The sequence below is a fragment of the Myodes glareolus genome, chromosome 22 (assembly GCF_982192425.1).
Source record: "Myodes glareolus chromosome 22, mMyoGla1.1, whole genome shotgun sequence".
NCBI lineage: Eukaryota > Metazoa > Chordata > Mammalia > Rodentia > Cricetidae > Myodes > Myodes glareolus.
In genome coordinates, this window is record NC_142047.1 from 34,809,439 (window position 1) to 34,831,714 (window position 22,276).

Consider the following 22,276-nt stretch of genomic DNA (forward strand, 5'->3'; position numbering starts at 1 on the left):
TTGGTAGAAATAACTGACATACAAATTTTTAAAATTTTTTTTAAAAGGCAAGGCAGAATCACACTCCTTCATGGGTATCTCTGCAGACATGCTCATTGCCAGAGTTTTGGCTTGCTTCACAAACTTCCAGAGAGTTGACCTTGGCAGCCTGGCGAACACTTCAGGACCAGCTTAAGCCCTTTGGGATTAATGACAGCCAATACAAGGCACAGGGGCTGGGTTTGCCAGACCTCTTTTACCTGGCCCCACAGGCAGCAGGTGACTGGGCTCATATCATCAGAAAGGGAGATTTCACCCCAGTGAAGGAACCGGTGAGCTCAGCTGAGCTGTCCAGGCCTTTCTGTTCACCAGAGAGCTACCAGCAATGGATCCACTCATTCAGCAGCTCAGTGGTCTAGGTTCCCATTGATTAAAATAGGCTGGAAAAGCCATCACTGGGTGGGGGAGGGAGGCTACCTTATTGCACTGCTGGGCCTGTAAGAGAAAGGCAGAACAGTGCACTGGACGGTTTGCCCTGGCATTCCAGCACTCACTTCGCCCACTAGAGTTCAGGGAACTCCACTGGGAGAGCGGTAGGTGGCAATGGGGGCAGAGAGATGAGGATCTCCTGGGGATCTTGAGTACAAGTCAAATATCCTTCCATTCCTAGCCTTGTTGTCTTTGTGGCCAAGGTCATTTCGGGGGATTTGAGGTTTATGATTCCATTTTCTGGCCAGTACAGAAAGGCAGCATAAATATCTGAGTCTTTAGGGGTGTACCACACAACTGTCGTGTTCTTTTCAGACTGCACTCTCCATGGCTGAGAGGCATAGATGGCGTCCCCGTTGATCTGCAGCCACTTGGCAACAGCAAGAAGCCTTTCTTGGAAGATGGGAACGATCAGACCATCTTTAGTTGGTCCAATGTTGAGAAGATAGTTGCCTCCCAAACTTACTGTCTGAACCAATTCCTCAATGATCTCGTTCTCATTGGCAGTGGTAGACATGGTCACGTCACCGACCGCCCCCAGGATGCCCTGCCCATGCTGGTGCACATCTCCCACTCGCGGTTTGGCAAACTCTGTGCGCATATTTATCCTGACAGTTGTAGTATCCTCCATGATGACAGGAGCAGTTCTGACCCCACGGGTCATTCACTATCACCTCGTCCTGTTAACAAGGTTGTACAGCTCTGGCGTTGTTTTCCCGCTGACAAAATGCTGAGTTTGGAAACCATTTTTTTCTTGTCGAGTAGGTGGAATGGATAAAACCACTCCAAGAGCGAGGGGTCCAGGCCGTAGCATATGTTCCTCTTCCGAACAGCAGTTCCCAACTCACTGACCCAAATCCCGAAGCGGCCCCACATCGTTAGAGCTCCAGCTTGGCCAGTTTGTGAAGCCTTCGTGATGCCACACACTTGACCCCGGCAACCTGAAAGAGTTCGGCCCACTGGTCCTGCTGGAAGAAGCGCACCGTGAACTGTGGTCCGAAGTCGGCATAGCTGAAGCCGGGCGGGTAGTTTTCTTTTATTAAGCGCTCATAGGCCGGCATCTGCTCGCCCTGTCAGCGCCACTAGAACCACCCGCTGTCCCAGGCAGGCTCCAAGAACACCCCTCGGTGCACAAACACCCCGAAGTTGGCCTCGTTAAACCATCTCGGCAGTGGCTGAGAGTCCAGGTTCTTCCAGTCTGAGGTGTACTGCCTGGGCAGCAGCAGCAGCCGGCCGCAGCAGCTTAAAATTCACCACCCGCCACTCCCATAAAGTGGTTCTTAACCAGAGATTCAGGTGGCCTAAGAGATCGGCTCTTTTTTTCTTCATGATATTTATTGAGCTCTACATTTTTCTCTGCTCCCCTCCCCACTTCTCTTCTCCTCCCTTCAACCCTCCCCCAAGGTCCCCAGGCTCCCAATTTACTCAGGAGATCTTGTCTTTTTATACTTTCTACTTCCCATGTAGATTGTATCTATGTAAGTCTCTTAGTGTCCGCATTGTTGTCTAAGTAAGAGATCAGCTCTCATCACCAACCACATTCTCATCCTGCCCTCCTACAGAGACAAATGCAAACGGGAGGTACTTTCTTGCCAATTTGAGATTAACAACCTTATACAGGATCAAACAACTTAAAACAGATTGTAGAGTAAAATTTCTTTTTCTTTTTCAAAGTTCCTTAATTTACAAAGTTTTTCCTGTAAAAAACCTTTGACAATCATTTCAATACATATATGTGTGTATATGTATGTGTGTATGTATGTATATAAGTATGTATTGAAAAAGGGCTTCTCTATGTAAACCTGGCTATCTTGGCATTCACTTTGTAGACCAGGCTAGCCTTGAATTTAGCGATTCACCTGCCTCTGCCTCCTGAGTGTTGGGACTAAAGGCGTGTGCCACCAAACCCTGCTTTCAAACTTTAAATACATTGAGATTTTTTTTTTACTTTAGATTTATTTATTTTATGTGTATGAATGTTTTGCCTCCTTGTTTGTCTATAAACCAAATGTGTGCCTGGTGCCCAAAGAGCATTGTTAGATTCCTTGGGACTGGAGTTACAGATTAAATGGATTATGAATCACCATGCGGGTGCTGGAAACTGAACCTGGGTCCTCTGCAAGAGCAGCAAGTTCCCTTAACTGTTGAACCCATCTCTCACCTGCAACTTAAAATTTAAATGAAACAGCCCTCACAGTGTGAGGCCCACACAATTCAAGGGGTGATCCTTGCAGTGGACAAGATGGCCTCAGTACTGGCTGGTCCTCACCCTGAATGAGCCAGAGGGCTTAGTCACAGCTCTCACAACGGGGGTCCTCTCTCCCACAGGGCATTAGGGCTCTAGCTGTGAATTTACTGCCCCTTCACCCTGTTGTGAGCGGCTTGTCATTAGCACTCCTAGGTGGGACTTTTTTTGAAGTGCTAGCCCTGGAACCAGAATTTAAGCACGGTTCACACCACTGTAGACTGAACTACAGATACCCAGGCTTACAAGGGATTCTGTGCACCTGGCCCGGTCTCTTGAAAGCACTCAGACACAATTGTCACTCTGTCTTCCTCTTAACCACTCCCTGTATAAACACAGCAGGGCCCCACATCTCTCCCCCCACTTTCCTTTCCCTTGGTTTTGCCTTATTATTATGAACTGTGTTTGAGACAGGATGTCGTGTGTTCCAGGCCAGTCTCCGGCTTGGTATATATACCTCGAACTCCTTGATTCTCCTGCCTTTGCATCCTGCATCCTGGGACTATAGCCAGTGCACTCTGCTCATGCTCAGCACCTGTGCTGATTTAAATGGACTAACTTAGCAAATGGGCTGGTCAGTTTTTACTTGTTAGCAGCACAACCAAAGTCAACTGGGAAGAGGGAGCCTCAATTGAAGGACTGCCTTGATCAGATTGGCCTGCGGCCATGTCTGTGGGGATTGTCTTGACTGATGATTGATGTGGGTGGGTTGGGCCCATTGCGGACTGCATCCTCTCTAGGCAGGTGGGTCTGGGACCTGTATAAGCAAGCTAATGCATGAGCCAGACAACCAGTGTTTGTAGTGTAAGTATAGACTGTTTCCATCCTTGTGGGAACGTCTACCGGACAGCATTGTTTCAGAATTTCTTTGCACATTGAAGTTAATAAAAAAACTTAAAAAACAGAGCAAAAAATCCATATAGTCTTCACTTTCTCCACTTCTACTCCAGAGGCATGGCCCTTTAAACACAGTTCTCCATCTTACCCTGTCAGCTGGTTCTCTTGGATCTTTCCACATCAGTACACAGCAATGCTCCTCTTTCTTTATTTTAGTTCCAGGGAATGGGCTACATTATTTCAGCAGACCCCACTAGTGGCTAAAAGGTCACTAGCCATCTTTTGCTTACACAGACAGCGCCACGGTGGGATGAGTGTCCTTTGCTCACCTGTCACCTTGCACATGTGGAAATGTCCATCAGAGACGACCGGAGGAGCCAGTTCTAGAGCAGCGACTTGATCATGCGCATGTCCCCACTGAGCACACACTGCTCAGCTTGGGCTTCCCCTCACTTTCCCTTTCTCAGGCTGGGACCCTGTGGAGGAGGAATGAGGCTGCATTTCAGGGCCCGGCCCAGGCCTGGCACTGGGCAAAGCCTCAATCCATGTCTGCAGAGATCTGAGTCAGGCATGGAACTCTAGATGCTTGCATGTTCTTTTATTTATTTTTAATTTTGTGTGTGTGTGCGTGCATGCACATGCGTGCCTGAGAGCATGTATGTGTGACATGCGCAGTCAAGGGCCAAGAAGGCCAGAAGAGGGGGTCAGTCGGATTCCCTGGAGAGGGGGTTACAAGCAATTGTAACAGGCCTTTGTGAATTGCCTGATATGGGTGCACAAGTTCACTCACCTGCTGAGCCATCTCCCCAATCCCTCTTTCCCTCTCACTTCCAGCCTCTTATCTGTTATACACCAGTTAAAGCCAACTTGAAGGACTTCCTTCCTCTTGCTGGATTTTCTCATCAGTCAGGCCAGCCTTGAATTTACCAAGGCCGGCTTTGAACTCGGTGATCCCTCCTGCCTCAGCCTTACAAAAAAATGGATATTACAGACCTCCCTCCGCCTGGCTGCCTTCCTAGACTCTCCAGTGAACCCCTCCCCCCCACAACCCTGAACTCGGGCAATTTTGAGCACTCAAGTTAACACTTGATTCTTGTCATAGTTTCCGAATATGAAGAACTTCTTTCCAGAGAAAGTGAACACTGAAAAAAAAAAATCTTTAGGGTAAAATAGCAAGGGCTGTGATGTGGCTCAGCTGTAGAGCTCTTGCCTAATACATGTGAAGCCTCGGGTCCAGTGAGGCCTCGGGTCCAAGGCCCAGCCTCTACCTCCCGCTGAAAGAAGCAAAGCACTAAGTGCAAAGCAGAGCTTTCTTCTCAATGCAAGTAGGTCCGAGAGTAGGGCTGTCTTCTCTAGGCAGCTCTAGGTGCTGTTTAGTGACAGCTAACAGTTTAATGCCTTTGCTCATCTATCTTCTTTCTTTCTTTTTTTCTTTCTTTCTTTCTTTCTTCCTTCCTTTCTTTCTTTTTTCCTTCCTTCCTTCCTTCCTTCCTTTCTTTTTTCCTTCTTTCCTTCCTTCCTCCTTCCTTCCTTCTTTCCATCCTTCCTTCCTCCTTTTCTTCCTTCCTTCCTTCCTTTCTTTCCAAGAATTAGTTTCTGCATAGCCCTGACTATCTTAGAAAGCACAGTGATTAAAGGCACAAGCAATCATGCTGGGCTTTTACCCATCATCTCACAGGCTTGGTAGTGGTGCCACACACCTGTAATTCCAGCACCAGGGAGGTAGAGGGGCACAGATCTCTGTAAGTTCAAGGTCAGCCTGGTTTACGTAATGAGTTCCAAAACAGTCGGAGTTACGTAGTGAGCACCGACTCAAAAAAAATAAAATAAAAAAGAAAGAAAAGGCTAGAGAGTTGGCTCAGCAGTTAGGAGCCCTTGTTGCTGTTACAAAGGACCTGAGTTCAGTTTCTAGAACCCTCATGGCTGCTCACAACTGTCTGTGACACCAGTTCCAGGGGATCTGACACCTTCTGGCCTCCATGGTGTACACACATACGTGAAGGCAAAACATTCATACCCATCAAGAACAAAGAAAACCAAAACAAAACAAATAAATCTTAAAAAAATAAGGAAAGAAAGAAAAACAATGCTCCACAGAACAGGTCACTGGCCTGTCTGAGGGAGGTGATACCTCACCTGATGTTCCCTCTTTCCAGATGACTCGAGCGTATATCAAATTAACAGAAAACTCACCAGCACACCAGATATGGTGGCATGAGTCTGTAATCCCAGCACTTGGGAACAGAGGCAGGCAAGCTCTGTGAATTCAAGGCCAGCCTGGGCTATATAGCAGGTTCTAGGTGAGTCACGGCCACAAGGTCTGAAAGAAAAGAAATAGTAATAATAGTGACAGTGCAATGGAGGTAGAGAGCAACTGAGGAAGACCTGCAACAGCAACCTTTGGCCTCCACATCCCCGGCCCACGTGGACACACACTCCACATCCTGGAAACACATGGACACACACTCCACATCCCGGGAACACATGGACACACACTCCACATCCCGGGAACACATGGACACACACTCCACATCCCCGGCACACGTGGACACACACTCCACATCCCCGGCACACGTGGACACACACTCCACATCCCCGGCACACGTGGACACACACTCCACATCCCCGGCACACGTGGACACACACTCCACATCCCTAGCGCATGTGGACACACATTCCACATCCCCGGTGCACGTGGACACACACTCCACATCTTGGGAACACATGGACACACACTCCACATCCCCGGCCCACGTGGACACACACACCACATCCTGGGAACACATGGACACACACTCCACATCCCTAGCGCACGTGGACACACATTCCACATCCCCGGTGCACGTGGACACACACTCCACATCTTGGGAACACATGGACACACACTCCACATCCCCGGCACACGTGGACACACACACCACATCCTGGGAACACATGGACACACACTCCACATCCCCGGCACACATGGACACACACACCACATCCTGGGAACACATGGACACACACTCCACATCCCCGGCACACGTGGACACACACACCACATCCTGGGAACACATGGACACACACTCCACATCCCCGGCCCACGTGGACACACACACCACATCCTGGGAACACATGGACACACACTCCACATCCCCGGCCCACGTGGACACACACTCCACATCCCTGGCACACATGGACACACACTCCACATTCCTAGCGCACGTGGACACACACTCCACATCCCAAGTGCACGTGGACACACACTTCACATCCCCGGCACACACGGACAAACACACACACACACACACACACACACACACACACACACTGAAAGAAAGAAAAACAAAGAGGGCTATCCAAAGATGGCATTTCTAACAAGCTGGGTGGTGCCTAAAGAAGGGAGGGGACTGGCATGCCAGGCAAAAGGCAAATACAGGGGCCTTGAGTTAAGGTGGGCTTGATTTGGAGGGAGGGAATCTTAACCGGTGTCCTGCGGTGGAAGGTGTTTCGGTCATGAACCACAAGTACAATAGATCCCATGAGTCAGCATTGTCTTTCAGGAGTGCGTGGTAATCAGGTCCAGGGATGAGACACAAGCCTTTCTCGTCCTGCCTGACAGTCATTGAGCCTGGCTTACTAACACAGCAGGGGGGACAGGAATGGCAGGACAAGATTCCAGCATTCTTGACCCACTCATTCCCTTTCAGATGCCCACCCTATCCTGCAGGTTGCTGGGCAGAGAACTTGGTGACTTGAAAGAAGGGGCAGGGCTCCTGAACCACCTTGAATTCGGAGAGGGCCTAAGAACAGATCACCGTGGTCAGAGCAGCAGGTGCCTCTTATGGAACCTTAGTGGCCCATCAGGCCGGGCTCTGACACTGGGCATTCCTCAAACATCGCCTCACAGGGCTCCTTTGGACCCTTTGGGGGAAGTCAGGCCGCAACACACACACACACACACACACACACACACACACACACACACACACACTGCACTGCACTTCTAACCAGGTTCCCAGTCTGCCCTGGGGCCCTGAGAGAAGAATCTCGCTGTTCCTGTCTGCCAGGTTTGCAACTGACACAGGCCCAGGCAGGCCCTGGCTCCCCCTTGGTGACTGGGGATGGCTCAGTGAAAGAATCAGGTTTTGCCTGCTCCAGAGCCACGCTGAGTCAGGATTTTTCCCAGGGTTTTCAGGTCTGGGCCTGGAGTCATCCAATAGCCTAGCCTTGGAGGAGGAAGATGCCCAGCACTGGGCACCCTGAATCCTTCTGCTCCACCAGCTCCTCTGCATAGAGCTAGCTTTCACTGTCTGCTCCCCATATGAGACATGACTGTGAGATTACCTTCTGAAGTCTGTACTTAAGTTTCAGCCAGGCCTTCTTCGGCTGCTGTACCTGAGTCCTCACTCCAGCCCTTTGCCCTATCCCAGCCCTCTCTTCTCCTCCAGTCTGCCTTTTAATGCACCATAAGGCCTGCACATTTTCTTTTTATGACATGTGTTTTTGTAGTCACAAACTCTCTATACAGTATATAGCCAAGGCTAGCCTTGAACACTGATCCTCCTTCCACATCCGAGTTCTGGGGTTACAGGAACATGCCCTGCACCAAGCCTCTCCACACATATTTTTGCCCAGAGCTCCTAACATGTCAGAGTTCGAAATTTCAGGTGCTTACAGACTTCCTTTTTCTCCAGCACCAGCAATGGTATCTGGTATAGTACAAGCTGGGGTTTTGGCTTGGTTGGTTTTGATTTTTCAAGACAGGGTTTCTCTGTGTAATAGTCCTGACTGTCCTGGAACTAGCTCTATAGACCAGGCTGGCCTCGAACTCACAGAGATCAGCCAGTTTCTCTGTCTCTCAAGTGCTGGGATTAAAGGTGTGCGCCACTACCACCAAGCAACTTTATTAATAAATAGTTGTTACATGAATGAGTACAAAAGACCTGGGATAATGCCCACAAACTACAAAGGCAGGGGCTGGAAGGGTTGATGTATAGCATGGAGTTCGACGGTCAGGCAGGCAGTTTTGCCTTAACACAGGACCAGCATACCATCTGAAGGGCATTTTGTCCTGCATGTCGGCAGTTTGGTCCCAACTGTAATGTCTGGCAGAGTGGGTGTGACTTTTGTATAATCTTGTGTATATTGGGCAGTTGTTCTACTTTTGAGGCATTTCCCCAGGGTTTTACTTTTTCTTTTCTTTTTTTCTCCTTCTTTCTTTTGTGTGTGTGTGGGCGGGGCAGGAGGTACCTCAGTTGGATGTTGTTCTTTGGGAGATATCAGTCTTGGTCTTTTTGTTGTTGTTGTTGTTTGTTTTTTGAGACAGAGTCTTTCTATGTAGTCTTGGCTGTCCTGAAACTTGCTATGTAGACCAGGTTGATCTAGAACTCAGAGTTTTGCTTGCCTCTATCTTCTGGGTGCTGGGATTACATGCATTTGCCATCATCCCCTTGTAGGATAATGCTTTCGTATACTGCAAAGAGTTGCCACTCATATTACTTTAATAAAACACTGATCGGCTAGTAGACAGGTAGGACAACCAGACGAGGAAAATTCTGGGAAGAGGAAAGGCAGAGAGTCAGTCACCAGTCAGATGCAGAGGAAGATAAGAATGTCTCACTGAATAAGGTCTCAAGCCATGCGGCTAAACACAGATAAGAATTATGGGTTAAATTAAGTTGTAAGAGCTAATTAATAAAAAGCCTGAGCTAATAGGCCAACCAGTTTATAATTAATATAAACCTCTGTGTGTTTCTTTAGGACTGAACGGCTGCAGGACCAAGTGGGACAGAAACTTCCGTCTAAAATGACTGGCAGAGGTTTTATTCTTCACAATAAAAAGAGGGTTGGAGGGTACCTTAGTTGATAGAATGCCTGCCAGGCACTCATAAAGCCTTACATTTAGTTTATAGCACTTCATCAACAAGGCATGCTGGTGCACTCCCGTTATCTTGGCATTTGGAAGGCAGAGACTGGACACTCAGGGGTTGAAGGCCACATAATGAGTTCAAATTTGAGTTCCAGGCCAACCTGGGATATATGAGACACCACCCTTAAAGAAAGCATAAAGCTAACTGTCTCCATTGTTGCCCTTCCTCTTCCCGTCAATCAGGCTGGTCTGGAACTCTCAATTTCCCTGTCTTAGTTTTCCTTTCAAGTGCCACCATGCCCAGCACTTACCTTAACTCTCAATTTCCTTTTTATTTTAGATTTATTTACTTTGTCATTTTATGTGTACAAATGTTTTGCTTGCATGTATGTCTGTGCACCATGTGAACACTGGTACCCATGTAAGTCAGAAGAGGGCTTTGAATCCCCTGGAACTGCACTTATGCTTGGTTTTGATTCACCATGTGGATGCTGGGAATTGAACCCCGGTTCTCTGCAAGAGCAATATTTGCTTTTAACCATTGAGCCATCTCTCTGACCCTCAATTTTTTTTCTTTCTTTTTTTTAAAAGATGTGTTATTTGGAAATTTATATATTTTATTTTTTATAATTTATTTAACTTTGCATTGGTGTGAAGGTGTTAGATTCCCCTGGAATTGGAGTTATAGACAGTTGTGAGCTGCCATGTGGTTGCTGGGCATTGAACCTGGGCCCTCTGGAAGAGCAGCCAGTGCTCTTAACCACTGAGCCATCTCACCAGTTCCTCCTCATATTCCTTTTAAAAAGGAAATCATAAACCGGGCAGAGGGGGCGCACGTCTTTAATCCCAGCACTTGGGAGGCAGATGCAGGTGGATCTCAGTAAGTTCAAGGCCAACCTGGTCTAAAAGTGAGTTCCAGGACAGCCAGGGCTGTTAACACTGAGAAACCCCGTCTTGAACAACCAATAAATAAATAAAATAAAACAGAAGCCATAAAAAGTTCTCCAGGGGGCTGACAGGTTTGAGCGAATGTAACTGGTTCTTTGGTAAAGGTCATGCGATGGCCAAGCCCATGGACTGCTGCCGCCCACACAGCCCCCATCCCCATCCTAGGACTGTGTGTCTCCGCCACAGTGCTTTTTCATTCACTGATTCAAGTATTTACTGTTGCACGCAGGCAGAGCTGGCTTCACAAGCGGACTTCCATATAAGGTATGCCACAGCCAGTGGCCCTGTGACGTGTGCCTTCCCCCTTCCTATTAGCCTTATCCTGGCAAACCAGACTAGGAATGCAGCTACAGACGTGGTTTGGTTTGGAGAATGGTGCCCTCTGCTGGGAGTAAGGGAAGTTCCTTTGGGGTAACCGCAGCTACTGATCGCTGAAGGTGTACCTAGGCTCTGGGCGTTTCCAGGAACTCTGCCCATGGAAGTTCCCCTTTCAGGAAGGGTTTCCTGTACATGGATGTGTCGCCAGGCCCGCCACTCCCTCAGCCTCCCACATCAATAGTCCTAGCACTCTCCCTTACACAGCCCTCAATGCCAGGCACCCTGCTGAGCACTTAACCGATGAAAACTTTTTTACTTACTCCATTTGCAAATGGGAAAAGGGGGAACTAAAGGGTTTGCCCAAGGCCTTATCCAGAAGTACAGGATCTGAATTTGCCCTCTGAACCAAATGCCTGCTTAGCAAAGTTGTATCAGCCTTTAATCCCAGCACTCAGGAAGCAGAGGCAGGCGGAGCTCTGAGTTCGAGGCCAGCCTGGTCTACAGAGAGAGTTCCAGAGCTACACAGCAAAACCCTATCTCAAGAAAGAAAGAAAAAGTTGGTGGGAGGTAGAAAGGAAGGCTCTGCCTTCCCACATTTGTGGGAAGAATGTCCACAGAGGTCCCCAGTGAACCAGACTAGATACATATGGGGTGAGCTGCTGGTGGGGCTCTCCAGGGGACTGCCCTAACTTTGTCAACGGTGGCCTGTCACCCAACTGATCTCACAGAGAGCCCCTGCCTTGATTGAACAGGGGCAGCTGCTGAGGTGAGCCAGGCTGACCTCACTTGGGGTGAGGGGGTTTTGTGAGGAGAAGGGGAGGAGAAGGCTGAGGAGATTGGTCTCAGAGAAAAGTAAGACCTTTCTCTCAGGAAAGCTCCAGACCTTTGTTTTGCTGCTGTTGGTTTTGGGACAATCTCACCATAAAGCCCAGGCTGGCTTTGAACTCTCGCCCCTCTAGCCTCATCTTCCCTCATACCGGGATCTTTGCTCGGCATCACCACATCCATCCTAAAGATTCACTTTTTATTTTCTCTTGGGCTTGGAGCTCTTTAGAAGTGTGGGGAGAGATTTGAGACTTGACGAGAGTGAACTGGAGAGGTCTTTTCAGAGCCGGTTAGTCATTCCAGGTGGAACTTTCGACCCCAGACAGCCCTGATCTCAGCCAGAACCGCATTCTCAGCTCCCATCACCTGGCGGAGGCTCGGAGGCTGCTGCAGAGATGGACGCCCTGGACTGTTGGACGGTGTTCTTAGAAACAAATCCAAGCCCTAGAATTTATGTTCCCAGATGGTGGGGAGAGCAAATCAACAACGAACTGGGTGTGATGGAGACAACAAAGTGGCCCACAAGCTATTACGCAACAATGTAACACAAAATGTGATAGCAACACACGGGGTAAACACTAATGGACACACGCAGCTATATGACCCGGAAGTGGGGGCTCACACCTTTAATCCCAGCAGAGGCAGGCAGATCTGTGAGTTCAAGGCCAGCCTGGTCTAAGCCTGGTCTACAGAGCTAGTTCCAGGACAGCCAGGACTGCTACACAGAGAAACCCTGTCTCGGGGGCAGGTGGTGGTGGTGGTGGTGGTGAGGGAGTGTGTATGAAAAGTTTTTGCACCCTGATAAATCTCTTCATCGGATGCAATAATCCAAATCAAACCAATAAACCAAACCAAATTAGAAAAAAACCCAGGTTTAATGGATACTAGCATTCACGGGTGGCCTTCCAGGCCTTGAGAGGAGATGGGGAAGGAAGACCAGGAAAACACATGTTTGTTCTCTGGGGGACCTGTGGGAGTGGTCTTGTACATCTCTGAGGAGGGCTCTTCGTTTGGCAGGCTTTCTCAGAGGTGGAGTTCGGACTGAGGCAATTCCCAGGAGAGGGGGCTTGGGATGGAACTTTCCACCCAAACATTCCAGACTTTCCACCCAACATTTCCAGATGCCAGAGGCTGAGGTGAAGCCTTAACCCAAACATTTCAGACTCTTTGGGTATAAGGATGCCAAGGACTGGGGTGATGCTTCCAACCAAACAGGGGGGACCATAAAAGATGAACCAAATGCCCAGGCAGTCCTCATTAGCACGGCTGACTATTAGGGGCGTGCAGGATTATTGCTCTGGGGAATAGTCAGGGATGTTGGCTTACTCTCTGGAAATACTTTGTTTTTGTTTTCAAAAATTGCATTAATTTTTTTAGTTTGTGTTCGTGTGTGTGTGTGTATGGGGATAGCTTTAGGAAGATAGTTTTCTCCTTCCACTTGTTGGGTCCCAGGGATTAATGAATTCAGGTCATCACGCTTGGCAGCATGTACCGTACCTGCTGTGCCATCTCACTCCTGGTTCTTGGCATAGAACCCCATGACCGCAGGACTAAGTCCTCGTTTTGTAGAGGGGAAGCATGTCCAAAGGGAAAACTGTGTGGCACACACCTCAACCACACGCCTTAACCACCTGTTCCAGGCCTGTTCTTCACCAGGTCGGTGATTCGTCCCATTGTCAAAGGAGCCTAGATTCATTCAGAAGCCAGGGCTGGCTGTGAAAAGCCACTTCTCCTCTGACACCCTCGGCAAGTCCCAGGGGAAACGTCAGGTCCAACAGTGGCTGTTGGGTTTTGTGACTCACTGCAGCTGCAGATAGGATTTCCCTGCTTCATTCAGCCTCTGAGAGGAGAGCCAAAGATAAGGGGCAGCAGGTGTGACTGGCTGGGACATCCTATCCTCCAGCACCTGCTTATCAATAAGAGCAGCAGGGGGACCAGAGGCAAAGGGGCCCAAGAGCAGAGGCAGGAGCTGCCAAGGGTAGGTAAGAAACCTACAAATCCCCTGAGATACTCACTCTATTTTATTAGCATGTATGTGCATGAGTATGCAGGCCGTGGTACACGTGTGGCAGTCACAGGACAACTTGGGAGAGTCTACCACGTGGGTTCCAGCAATCACACTCTTGTTGTCAGAGCTGGTGGCAGGCACCTTTACCTGCTGCAGAGCCATCTCACTGGCCCCATGATTCCCTTTTGATTTCTTCATTAGATGACAGTTGTCAGTCTCAATAGCAAACCTATGCACGCACCCAAATCAGTTGGGGTCTGTGGAGTTGACCACTGGCTTTACCCCAGCCACTCATCAGGTGACGGCTGTGGCTTCTAAGTCCAGGACTGGACTTGAAGTACAGCTACTTTAAAGATTGAAGCACTCCTGGGGCTGGAGAGAAGGCCCCAGCAGTTAAGAGCACTTGATGAACTTCCTGCAGGACCTGAGGTTCAGTTCCAGTGTGACAGGCCAAGACAAGGCCGCTTCCTTCATCTTTCAGAGGCCATTGTAGGTTTGACTAGAATCTGACCTCCTTGATGGGAGAATTCCATAGAAAATTACCCCTTTCTATTCTAAGAACCCAAGGGTCAAGATACCCCGGGTTAATTTATCTTGGTTTCTGTTCAACTGGCTGTTTTTTGCAAACCTCCCCCTGCAGACTGCTTATCTTAGCTTCTGTTAAACTATCTGCTCGTATAAAACCTCCCCCCTGTAGCTGCCAAACAGGAGACCAGGATGTGGTTTTTGCCTTTAAAAGCCCCTTGCTCTAAATGCTTGGGCTTCATTTAGGTCCCAAATATCCGAGTGTAGTCCCAGTCTAGAATCAAAGACTTTCAGTTGGCTATAGACTACATCTGAGTGATCTTCTCTAGTGGGCTCCCCATGATACCAGCACCCACGTGGCGGCTCACTACAGGCTGTAACTCCAGTTCCAGAGGATCTAATGCCCTCTTGTGGCCTCCCTTGGTTACACACACACACACACACACACACACACACACACACACGGTATACATACATGCAAGCAAAACATTTATATACATAAAAATAAACCTTACAAAAGAATTATCCACTCTTAGTCAAGTATGGGGTCTCAAACCTGTAGTCCCAGCATTTAGGAGGCCAGGGCAAGATGATTTTGAGTGTGAGGCCAGTGGGTTCCAGAGAGCATGCTCCAAAAACAAACAAAGCAAACAAAGGCTATTCTCAGGGGAAGGAACATCCACTCGCGACACCTACAATTTCCTCAGTTTCATTCTTTTCACTCATCGAAAAGAACATTTCTGTTGATGGCCATACTTGACATATTCAGTCTCTTCTGAAAAGAATTTCGTGGGGCTGGAGAGAAATGGCTCAGTGGAAAAGATGCTGACTGCTGACTACTTCTCTTTCTGAGGACATGGGTTCAATTCCCAGCACCCACACGGCATCTCACAGTCCCAGGGGATCCAACACCCTCTTCTGGTGCCTCCTTGGGCAAAGGGGATACTTAGGCACACTCGGTACAGAGTCATACATACAGGGAAAAGACCCAGGTACATAAAATAAAACAACAACCAAAGGCCAGGTTTGGACTTCACTTTGAAGTCATTCTGACTCCCCTGCAGTATCAGAAACATTATAATTTATTATAATTTGACCAACACTCTGAGTGAATTCTTCAATTCCCCATTTTGCTTGCCTTTGGCATATCATTTAAAAACAAAACAGTTAAAAAAACAAAACAAAACAAAAAAAAACACGTTCTTATGAAGAAATCTCTCTCTCTCTTTTTCGAGACAGGGTTTCACTGTAGTTTTAGAGCCTGTCCTGGAACTAGCTCTTGTTGACCAGGCTGGCCTCCAACTCAGAGATCTGCCTGCCTCTGCCTCTGCCGGGATTAAAGGCGTGCGCCACCACCGCCCAGCTGAAGGAGTCACTCTTTAGCGCAGGAAAGTGCCCTCAGAGGATGACTGTGAGGCCAGTTTAAGGAAGTTAGGCGCTGTGGGGCTTGGGAAGTCCTGAGTAAGTGGCAGCCCTTACCATGCGGCAGGTCATCAATCCATCCAAACATTTGTTGTTTGAGACGGGGTCTCACCACAAAGCTCTGGCTGGCCTGGGAAACATTTTTGTTTTCTGAGACAAGAGCCCACCTCCAATATGAGAACTCCTGCCTCAGCCTCTGTGTGCTGGGATTACAGCCAGATACACATCACCCATGATCCTTTCCCCTTCCCCTCCCCCTAGCCAACAACCTCAAACTTGCTGTGTAGTTCACAATGACCTTGAATTCCTGATTTCACCTCCCTAGTGCTATAATTACCGGCTTGGGCCACTCAGTTCAAGGGGAAGGATGCTAACTTGGGTTCTCTCAGAGCTCTGAAGCTCCAGTGGAGGGGAAGTCGGTAACACAGGCTGTCCACAGCATTAAGTCCACTTTCCTGCCCTGAGATCAGTGGAGCCCAAAGGACACACGAGTGAATCTTGAGAAATCTATACCACAAGGAGGAAGTTGAGAAGTGAAGGGGTTTGCAGGAGCTTCTAAAAAGTCTAAAACCACCAAACTGAACCCTTCTCATAAACGCCCGGGTAAAGTTGAGAATTAGAATTAGATACGGGTTTTGTTTTAAATTGATTCCCTTAGCACCTCTGGGAAAAGTTTGTTTAATAAAAAAATTCTAGAACATATACATGATTGTCATCACTGTCCACCCACAGGACACAACAGAGAAAATAAAAAATGCAAGACAACTAGACATACTCAGTTAAAAAAAATAATAATAAAGCAGTAATCCATCCCAGTGTGAGGCCTCAAGGCCCAGAGATCAGACAAACCAGGACCAGCGAGCCTGGCAGGCTTCTCTTGCAAAGGGCCGGAGGGGACACTGACCCTGCCCTTCCAGCTTCTAACTTTTTAAAAACCGCATAAGAAAAAAAAAAGGGGGGGGGCTGCAGAAAGAGGCCTCTTTCCAAAGAGAAGGAACCGTGGGAAAGTCATGAAGAACGTCAGAGCGAGGAGGCCCTGAGGAGGGCGGGGTGGAGCACGGAGTGGCAGGTGGGAGACCTCTGCAAGTTCAGCCTTGGAAGCAGCCCTGCCCTGGCTGAGAGGGGATCAGTGCTGAAGTCGGTGCCACACCCTTTCATCTCAGAGGCTACAGTCCGGCCTTCATGTCAGATGCAGCGTGCCTCTCAGGTCGCTTCCTGGCAAGCTCTAGAGTCCTTGCGAAGTGGAAGCGAGGTTCCCCTTGTGACCGGATCTTCAGTTCTTGCTGGACAGCTCGGCAGGGCAGCCTAGTCATCCTCACCACCACCGTACATGTCAGCCAGTTTCTTGAATCGACTTCCCTATTCAGTAAGGTAGTTGTAGTCCTGGTCCTGGTTGGAGGCTGAGGAGGTGAAGGAGCTCAGGGAGCCGGCATCAGAGCCACTGCCCTGAGCAGGGAGTCATAGGGTGGGGCTGTAGGGTCTGTGTTAGCAGCCTTCAGGTTCTAGGGAAACAGAGATCAGCAGTTAGGAATGGTAAGATGGCAATCCTGGCATAGCAGCGCAGGGCCACCCAAGGCGGTGGGCAAACACCGTGACTCTGAAGTCTGACAGATCAAGCCAGAAGACTACACACAGCAGTTTTGAGACTGGGCAAACCTTTCAGCTCCTCTGTGTCTGCTTCCTAAGATGGTGATGCCCGTGGTCTTGGAGGAATTGAGTACACACACAACTCTTGGTAGGCTACTAGCTGACACATAGTTGGGCATCGTCTTTATATTTACAAATGTGGGGATTAAGACAGAATTTGCAAACTATCTAGAAACCGCCTAGAAACTGTCCTCCTCTAACGAGAAGCTCAAAGCATCTTCTCTGAAACAGCTGCCCCGAGCAATGTTTCCATGTGTGAACACCCGTGTGGCTGATGAGCTTTCCAGGTGTGAACACCCATGTGTCTGATGAGCTTTCCAGGTGTGAACACCGTGTGGCTGATAAGCTTTCCAGGTGTGAACACCCGTGTGTCTGATGAGCTTTCCAGGTGTGAACACCCGTGTGGCTGATAAGCTTTCCAGGTGTGAACACCCGTGTGTCTGATGAGCTTTCCAGGTGTGAACACCTGTGTGTCTGATGAGTTTCCAGGTGTGAGCACCCATGTGTCTGATGCAGTATTCTTCTAAATAAAACTCGAGAGGTTTGCTGCCAGCCAGTGGTGGCACACACCTTTAATCCCAACACTTGGAGGCAGAGGATCTCTATGAGCTGGAGGCCAACCTGCTCTACAGAGCAAGTTCCAGAACAGCTAGGGCTGTTACATAAAGAAATGCTGTTTCTAAAACCCCAAAAGAGGCTTGTTGCTGGACTACTTCCAACAGGCAAGAGGGGCGAGCAGGTGTGTTTCCATCTCTGCAGAAGACAGAACAGAGTGGAAGTTGGGGCTGAAGACCGTGTGTGTATGTGTGTGTGTGTGTGTGTGTGTGTGGCCTCACTTTGCTTACAAGAATGTGTGTGTGCGCACAGGCTTGCACATGCATGCATGTATGTTGAATATGCCTCTAACAGACACTGCACTGGCTTTGCTCTTCTCTCATCCGGCTCATCTGAACTGAGCAGCAGGAGTTCAGGGAGTGTGACAGGGTGTGTCAGCAGAGGTAACAGGAACCTTCTCAACTGTAGATCACATGCTATGTGGTACTCCAGACGCTGGGGAGTGTGAAGTAGGAATTCTGAAGGTCACTGGAATGGCAAGGCCTGGGCACGTTTCCCTTAGGTTTGCAACGAGCCCTTAGGTTTGCAATGAGCCCTTCCTTCTCTTGGCCTCTCTGGGGAAAAGAGGCCCATGCCTGTGAAAAGCAACATCGAGATGGAGGGTGGGTTGTGTGGCCTTGTGGAGAGGGGAAGTCCGTTGACCTCATGTGCGTGGTGCCAGGACTCTGGGGGTACTGTCACCGTGACTGAAACCATCCATAGTCCAAGAGGGTCAATCTGTAGCTACATTATTATGGGAGACTGGAGAGGAGAGACTGTGGGTCCTCCACCTTAGGTAACTGTCTTTCCCTTTCCCAGCCAACAATGTCGGGGTTCTGGAGAGAAGGACGACATGGACAAAGGGCACCCAGGAGGAGCAGAACAAGGCCGAGCACACGGTGTGGATAGAGGAGGTGCTGAGACACAGACAGTGTGGGCAAACAAAGGACACCTGTGCATAGATGTGTATAACCTGGACACCTGAGATAGGGACAGGGAAGGGCTGACCAGGTAGACACACTCGGGATTCAGCCAACGTGCTTTGTGTGGGGATTTTTTGTTTTTTTTTTTTGTTGTTGTTGTTGTTGTTTGAGACAGGGTTTCTCTGTAGTTTTGGAGCCCATCCTGCAACTAACTCTTGTAGACCATGCTAACGTCAAACTCACAGAGATCCGTCTGCTTCTGCCTTCTGAGTGTTGGGATTAAAGGCGTGCGCCACCCCCGCCTGGCCAGGCTACATGTTTTTAAGGATGCTAAGGATGAAGGAGTGAGGGCAGAAGATGACAGAGGAGAAACAAATGAGAAAGCAGCGTGAGCCTGGCCTGGGCCCCAGTTTCTCTACCGGGAAATCATCAGTCGATGGCTCAAGTTCTCTTTTTCATTTCTCAGATTGGGAAACAGAGGCCTTGACAGAGCCATGAGACTTGAACTTGGCTCTAGAGGCTTGGCCTTGACTCTGAAATAAGAGAGTAGTGCTTGGTCATGGTGGTTTCGTCAGGTTCCACTTGTAGAAAGGCCATAAGAAGGGAAGGCCCCTTGTGTGGCTCTAGCTCTTGGGCCACAGGGATGTACAAGGTGGTTTTGTTTCTTCTCTGCTAATGTCATGCCACTGGCGAGAGCAAGTCTTCCATGTGGGCCTTCTGCATCCCCCTGTCCTGAATTCAGGTCACACACCATCCTAGGGACATCCACTCTGAGCCCGAGCTCCTTTGCTCCTGCAGGCAGGTGTCAACTGTAACACGAGGGGGCCTGTTTGTTATTTGGGTTTTCTGTCCTGCCCGGCCCCCAGTTATTTAGTCCCAGAGAAAAATCAATCACACAGATCTCTAGAAGTTATAAAGCTGATTGGCCCATTAGGTCAGGCTTCTTACTGGCTAATTCTCACATCTTTACTAACCCATTTTTCTGATCTATTTTAGCCATGTGGCTCAGTACCTTTTTCAGTGGGGCAGCTCACATCCTGCGGCTTGGGTGATCTGGGCAGGAGTGGGAGGAATCAACTTCCTGCTTCCCAGAATTCTCCTGCTCTCCTTGCATCATTTCTACTTCCTGTCTGTTTTCCCCACCTATACCTCCTGCCTGACCAATCAGTGTTTATTTAAAACATGATTGACAGAATACAGACAATTCTCCTGCACCACTTCCCCCTCTTTTTTAAAAAAAAAAAAAAAAACAAAGGAAAATATCCATAGTCCATGTTTTGGGAATGTGGGCGTAGTATTCCAGGCTACTTCCAGCTTGTTGGGGGCACTGATAATCTTATGGGGACCTAAAGAAAATTTAGAGTTATGATCAAGTCCTGACTGAAGTATCCTGTGAGTCTTCATCATCTCAGGCAGCAGTCTTGAACCTGTTCTGGATGAAGAAACTCAGACATCTGGGCCATCTGTTCCTACCAGAGATTGTTCAGGTGGTCTCCCTTGGTCAAAGATGATTTTTCTTAACTCTGAATAAATCCAGAGCCTCTCTTTTTCAGTGGAAACAAAAGCAAAATCTCTTCTCCAAAGTAATATACCTTTTGATTTCTATTTTGAAGCCAAGGTATTTTCAAAATACCTACCTTGGATTAATTCTGCAGCATTTATAAGCAAATATCTTTTAGCAGCTGTTGCTCCTTCCTCAGCATTTAAACAATTCAAAGAGAGCATAATAGCAAACAGTATCAAGATTCTCTGTATATTTTTCATCTTTATGTGTTTTATTTTAACCTCTATTTCTTTTATTTTTACTTTTAACTTTTGGCTTTTTGAGACAGGTTCTCTGCATATCTTTGTCCTGGAATTCCCTCTGTAAACCAGGCTATCCGTGAACTCCCAGAGATCCGTCTGTCTCTGCCTCCCCAGTGCTGGGATTAAAGGTGTGTATCACCACACCCAACTATTCTCTTTCTTTCTTTTTTATTTTAAGGCTTTATACCTTTTTTTTTTTAAAGCCCGAGTATATTTTTAACATACTGTAAACTATTTAGAGGTTTTCTTATTGTTTGAATCTCTCTTTACTGTATATCTCTGACCATGTGGGTCTTTAATTTGCTAAGGAATTGGAGAAAACAACAGTCAAAAGCTCTTAAGGCATTTCAAGGTCCTTGCCAGGAAGCAATCTGCTACAGTGTTTCCAGAGTCGGGACTGCCTGCTTGAAAGAGTCAGAGTTTTCCCTGGCAGGACGGCCCAGAAAGCCAGCATTTTAAAACAGCGTAGCTTTTTTCCTGCCATGGCTGAAAACTGAAATGCTTTACTCTAATCTTTCCCAAGCATTCTCAGGCTTTTTGTGGGTGAAGTTATCCACGTGGGCGCCATTCTGTAACATGTAGGGCCCTGCTTGTTTGTGTTTTCTGTCCCCGCCTGGTACCCCACAACCGGCAGGCGCCAGAGAAAATCAACCATACTGAAATCTCTGTAAGTTATAAAGCTGATTGGCCTTTTAGGTCAGGCTTCTTATTAACTAACTCTCACATCTTGATTAACCCATTAGTATGATCTATTTTAGCCATGTGGCTCAGTACCTTTTTCAGTGGGGCAGCTCACATCCTGTGGCTTCGGTGATCTGGGCAGGAGTGGGAGGAATCAACTTCCTCCTCCCCAGAATTCTCCTGCTGTCCTTGCATCAGTCAACCCCAGCGCACCACAGGCATCATTCTGGCTCCTGTCGCCACCAAATGTATGCCACTGTGTGGAAGTCTGTGGTCTTGCACGCTGAGGTGGAGTCAGTGGTTGTCACTGGACTGGTCACATTCTAGCACAAGCTCTCCTTCCTTGCTGGCAGGACTCTGTTGAATAGGCATCCCTTCATCTGGGATGAGCACACCCAGGCCCTCAGGTGAGTCAGAGACAGGGCTGGAGCAGAATATAGCAGGTGAGCCCCCCAACCCTGGGTTTGCGGAGGGATTGCAGAGAGAAGCATAGAGGGATTGCTGTGAAGCTCAGACTCTGAGGCTCCTCCCCCCAGGTGGACTTCTTCCTGAAATGCATGATGGGTATTGCCTGAGTGACAGGGCTAGGCTGGTCACATGCTGACCTTCCACTATTAAACAAGGCATCCTAGCTCGTGGCTTTTAAGAGGGCCAGGCTGATATTGTAGTGAAGGAACGGGGTTTGTGCAGTCAGAGGGAGCAAGCGGGAGGTCCAGTCTGCTCTGCTTTTCTAAATACAGTTTTCCAGAGAGTTCCCCATTTGTAGGGTTCCGACAGTCATCTTCTCCTGAACTGACGGACCAGCGATGTGTGATCTCCACACGCTCTCTGCCACTCCGAGAGGTCACATCTTCTCTCCAGGCCCAGACTGGTGGCAGCAGGGTGGGAAATCTAGACCCACGCAGGTTAGAGTTCTGCCTGTGTGTCACCCTCCTGGCTCGCCAGCTGTCATGGCACAGGGACTCTGGGAGTTGATTGGAGGCCAGCATAGCATATGCAAATTTGATCAGGTTGCCTTTTGAATGAGTTAACTGTCATGAATAACAGAGCAAAGGGCACCATAAAGTTCTTCATTCAACTTTATTATTTGTAATAAGGGAAATTAACTGTAATGTGTTTCAAGCCTATTCTTAATATGATTCTTGTAAAGAGGGAAGGTCACGCATGTTTCTTATATT

General features: G+C 48.4%; 1 long non-coding RNA gene and 1 pseudogene across 1 annotated transcript; both read right to left on the bottom strand.

The window, feature by feature from the left end:
* Positions 1 to 541: 541 nt before the first annotated feature.
* LOC125397967 (tissue alpha-L-fucosidase pseudogene) lies at positions 542 to 8,609 on the bottom strand (annotated as a pseudogene).
* Positions 8,610 to 16,109: 7,500 nt separating this feature from the next.
* Positions 16,110 to 21,619, bottom strand: LOC148118509 (uncharacterized). The gene is made up of 2 exons (XR_015735974.1): positions 21,192 to 21,619; positions 16,110 to 16,949 (listed from the first exon to the last, which is right to left on the bottom strand). It is a non-coding gene; the product is annotated as an uncharacterized LOC148118509 (long non-coding RNA).
* Positions 21,620 to 22,276: the final 657 nt, after the last annotated feature.